Consider the following 5,379-nt stretch of genomic DNA (forward strand, 5'->3'; position numbering starts at 1 on the left):
TATTTGAGGATGGTCAATTATAGACAAATCCTTTTTCCATTTTAAAAGTCCTCCCTTCCCCCCTCCTAACAATTACACCAACACACCCAATGGACAGACAGTTTCAAAACGCCTTCACTGTTCAATTTAGCTTCCTTTCCCATCCTAAGTCTTTTTGCAACCAAAAAACATAAGCCCCCAAATCAAAACCCAAACAAACAGGCAAGGCATCTACCATAATAAGGAAGATAGATGATTCAGATGAAAATATAACTCATATAAAGGGCACCTCTGTAGGTTGTACCAAGATCCTCTAATCTGTTTTCCCATGTTTGAATCCCATCTCCTCAAAAGCTTCAGCACAAGGAAAAAGTAAAATGGGAGATTACCATGTTGCGTCTATTCCTGCTTCTCCCTCCTTCAAAAGGAACTACCTGTGCCCTGACACTGCTTTTCCACAGAACATCAGTTGTTTGACCCACATGGCCAAAGTAAAAATTTAGGAACAGTATGGCAAAGAAGTGCACTGGACACAGCATGTCCAACCCTACAAAAATAATATTATACAATTGCCTTTGGGATCAATAGAAGCTTAATTACTAAAAATGAATACCAATTGACTGCTGGACCATATTAGCTTGGAAATGCTGGGTTTAGTCATTAGCAGCGGCAGTGGACTTTTGTAACAATTCATTAGGTGGAAAATTCAAGTTCAACAAATAGAATTCTAAAAGATGTGTATTGTGTTTATTTGCAAATATTTCAGGCCACATGTGGTATGCTTGGAAGCCTCAGTTATACAGTAATATTTCAAATTTGTGAGTTCATGTGTTTAAGTGCACTTTATGAATAAAAAATACATTTTTAATGATATCCTGATGAGTGCTGTTTATATGGCTCTTTTTTATGGTCATCTGTGACCAGAAATAAAGATAAAGTATCTTGCAATAATTATAGCCAAAGCACCACCCTAATTGCGGGTTAATCAGACATTTGCTTCAAGTGGACCTGTCACCTAGACACAAAAATCTGTATAGTAAAAGTACTTAAACATTAAATATGAAATGCAATTTCTAATTTTTATTAAAGCATTCATAGCTGTTGAAAGCTCATTTAAAAAGCTCAGCCTTTGGCATAGAGACGGGGCATACAATTACTTTCACTTTCCATTCAGCACTTACCACATATACCCCCTTTGCTTCACATTTACTTGTTTAGCCAGGACATGGGGATGGGCATCAGGTCCCCCAGTCTGGTGCACAAACAAGATTTTGAGATGATACAAGTCTTGTCTTAATAACAATGTCCACAAAATGGCTCCTGCCTCCTTGTTATAATTATGAATTCCCAGACTGAAGGAAACACGGTTCAAATAATTTATATATTGTAATTAAAGTTCATTTAGCTTGACTAATGTGATAAAATAGGATTTTGAATATTTTCCCTTCCTTTTGTTGACTCCCACCCACTCAATCAATCAGAAGAGACTGGGGATTGTTTTAGGTTTTTTTTAGGAGCAACAGAACAAGTTTTTGGATGTAAAGTCTTAGCACTTTTAAATAGGGATGGGCAAATTTGACCCGTTTTGTTTTGCCAAAAATTCACCGCTAGCGAAATGACGCCGAAGCCCGTTAAAGTCTAAGGGCAGCAAAATAATTTTGTTGCACGGCGAAATTTTTTTGACGCAAGCTTTTTATTTTGGCACACAACGCCATACAAGTCTATGGGCGTCTTTTTTTTTGGCGAATCAAGGCGAAAAAAATTGCCCATCCCTACTTTTAAACACGGCACAGGTGTGGTGGCCATAAAATTCACATACAAAGTAGTAGTAGCTCACGCACACCTGTCTGTGTAGATAATTCCAATTTCCTTGGTGCACAGTGATAGAGGTAACAAAGGGGCTTGCCCCGAAACGTTGCACTTCCGGTAATAAATCTTTGCAAGGTGTTCACCTGCATTCACAGCTTGTGTGCCAGTGTGCCTTTTCTTAGCATAAAATTCACATATACATGCCCTTGACTGACGAGGTGAAATAAATTCTCTCCTCTCATGACCAATAAAGATAGAGATAGGGAGATGTCCATAGTAAGGGGGTGTGGCAGGCGCAGCACTACGTAGTGCCTTGTGCGCTGTGGCATTAGAAGAATTAGGAATTGACTGTCCCTTTAGTCTAATCAGACTTTCTTTTACTCTGTAATTCCTCTAGCGCCGTTCTATGGAAGCAGTAGGTTTAAAGAAGACACCAATACCTTTAATATAATCTGATATTCCATGTACAAACAGGTGGTGAATAAACCCATAAAAGGCAGTTGAACAGTTCAGTCTTGTCAGATAACATAAGATGGTGGATGTATTTGACTCTCAGGTATAGCACTTTGTTATGGGACTGTGCATTTGCTTTATATCAGCAGTAAGCAATTCACCTTTGTATTTGCACTTGGATTTGTAATTGTATCTGTATTTGGTCTGTAATTGGCACTCGGATTGTTCTGAAATTGGTGGAACTATAAGTAAGCACATATACAGGTTCAATATACAGACCTACTCACACTATTAAACAATAGGGGAACATAAATAAGTGTATTAAATACCTATTTGGCCTTCTCTGCTTCCATAAAACTTATCTCTGACTGGAACTCTCTGTTTCTTCCCTTTGACTGATGAGTAAAGGCCTCAGAAAGATCTGGCATGGGGAACTCCCACACAGACCCATTGTGTCGCTGACTGGGATTGGTTGAGGCTCTTGTGCAGTGTGAGGCTGGCTATGATTGGCTTACCTATATAATGGTTCTTAAAGGTATATTTTCTTTTTCTGCTTCTGCTAACACAATGCATATAAATGTTATAACATTCACATTCAGAAACATAAATTACAGCCATAATTACTCAAACATGTAAACATATGAACTGTACTGAGGTTGTTGGCAGGTTTTGGTGCATACATATATATTACCATAATAGTAACTAGGACAGGTGTTAGCTGGCCAGCTACAGGGGTGAGGGCACTTTACAATGTCTGCCAAGCCATATTGCTGGGACATTGGCATTTCTGAACATAACAATTCATTTTTTTGTCTTTGGCTTTCTCACCGGAATTACCTTAACAGGAAGGTCAAAACATGAGGCAATCTCATAGTCAAAGAGGTAGAGGTCTGGGCCGGCAGAGAGATGAGGTCAAACAAGCAATTTATCTGTAACTAACAGGTGATATTCAGGCAGGTTCAGAAGTTGAAATGGGCCGAAGGTCAGCAATAAGCAAGCTGAAATTTTTTCAGAATAACTCCACATTTATTTTAATAGAATTATCTGGACTCGAAGGTAAAATAGTGGGTCCTGTCATTATTATTTAGTAACAAAGGCTTTTGATTTACTCAGTGACAACCACATTATCCGCAAGTTTAGGGAATTATAATGGGAATCAGTGACTTGTAACCATCAGAGCTTGGATTGTTGGATTGTTGGAACAATAACAATGGACAAAATTGAACAGGATGCCATTGGACTGAGGGCTTGGATTTCATGCAGACAAGGGGGTTATTTATTAAATTCCAAATGCTAAAAACCTGAAAAATTGTGTTTTTTTACTATGAAATCAGATTTTTTGTGTAAAAACACAATTTTTTTTAGGGATTTATTATACCAGAGGATGGTAAAAGTCTGAATCTCAAAATCTCACATCTCACATCTCAACCTGCCAAGGTTGCATATACAGTAAGTCAATGGGAGAAGTCCCAAAGATATCTAGATCTGCGATGGGTTTTGTGCAATAACCCGAAGATTTTGTGGGTTTTTGGGCAAAAATTTAAAAAAATGGACAAACAAAAAATACATATGATTAGTTTTTTTGAGGTGTATTAAAATTAAAATGATCTCAGAAAATATTGAGATAAATTCGGACTTTAATAAATGAGCCTCTAATAGTAATGAAAATGTGAGATTTGTCTGATTCTCAAAACAAATCCTACGTATTTGAAAATATTAGTCCACAGGCCTAAATAATTATTAATGTGCACAGGGACCATTGTATTTATTTAAACTTCACACTGAAAATAAACACTGCATATTTTGGTATTAGCTCCAAAACTACACATAAGAAATATCAGCAAATAAGGAATCATATCTATATAGGAACCACAATGATACACTGAATCATAGTTTAATAGTTAAATCGGGTTGAAAAAACACAAAGTTCGTCAAGTTCAACCCATCCAAATGAAAACCCAGCATCCATACTCCCTACTTTCGGATAAATACCCATATCTATACTAACTATAGAGTTTAGTATCACAATAGCCTTTGTATTATGTCTGTCCAAGAAATCATCCAAGTCCCTCTTATAGTGATTAACTGAATCATCACCCGGCAGTGCATTCCCCAACCTCACTGTCCTCACTGTGATGAACCCCCTACTCTGTTCCTTTAAATTAAACTTCTTTTCCTCTAGTCTGAAGGGGAGGCCTCTGTCGCTGCCCGCCCAAGCCAATCTAACATTTGAACTACATAATTCATTGTGACTGTTAATAAGAGAAGTTTATAGCAACTTAGCGCTAGTTTTCTGTACAGAACAATATATACCTCTATACGCTCTGTTGTATGGCAAGCAGAAAAGTTATTCCTGCTGTTAAAGTTCATTTGTGTGTAAAGTAACAGCCAGCAGCTATAATATAGCCAGCTAGGCACAGGACATTACAGGGTTAATTTGAGTACTCCAGCCACCTGACAGTCTAGTCCAATCAGAACCCAGCCTCACTCTGAGATCTTCTAGAATCTAGCCAGACATGCCAGCAGCCATCTTAGAGACAGAATCTTCAGAGAGCATGCCAGAGTAGAGAAACTGCCCTTAAGATCCTATGAGGCGAAAATAGGTGAACTATCTTTGTTTATGTGTACTGATTAATGCTGCTAATGACAATGTTAGTGATTATATGTTAGAATATATACTGAATGCTCTTTTTGTATGTTTGCCCCTAGTTCTACCACATTCTACACATTCTACACATTCTACGTGTACTTACTGCACTTATATTGCAGCAATATAGCTAAAACTCATCATCTTTGTTCCTGATTCCCTATCCTGATGATGTTACCAATAAAGAAAGTTATTTTTGTACCAGTGGTATGTTCTTAAAGTCTTTCAAGGATCCGAGGACAGTTACAGCCTCTGGTACGTGATTCTCTTTATGGGTAAAAAGGTCCCCTGCTATTTGTCTATAATGTCCTCTAATGTACTTGTCTATAATGTCCTCTAATGACATAATTATGTTTTCATCCCTTGAGTTAATGCCCTTTTTTATACAAGAACTTTATTTGCTTTAGTAGCCACAGAATGACAAAGACCCCAAGATCCTTCTCATTTAAGGAAACTCCCAACACATTGCCATTTAGTGTATAACTTGCATT

The 5,379-nt window shown here is 37.6% G+C and overlaps 1 long non-coding RNA gene across 1 annotated transcript; it reads left to right on the top strand.

Moving 5' to 3' along the window:
* The first annotated feature begins 4,450 nt into the window (after positions 1-4,450).
* On the top strand, positions 4,451-5,089 carry LOC121401538. Its single transcript, XR_005966331.1, has 2 exons — positions 4,451-4,844; positions 4,951-5,089. It is a non-coding gene; the product is annotated as an uncharacterized LOC121401538 (long non-coding RNA).
* The last annotated feature ends 290 nt before the right edge of the window (positions 5,090-5,379 follow it).

Source organism: Xenopus laevis, chromosome 1L (genome assembly GCF_017654675.1).
Source record: "Xenopus laevis strain J_2021 chromosome 1L, Xenopus_laevis_v10.1, whole genome shotgun sequence".
NCBI classification, from domain to species: Eukaryota; Metazoa; Chordata; class Amphibia; order Anura; family Pipidae; genus Xenopus; species Xenopus laevis.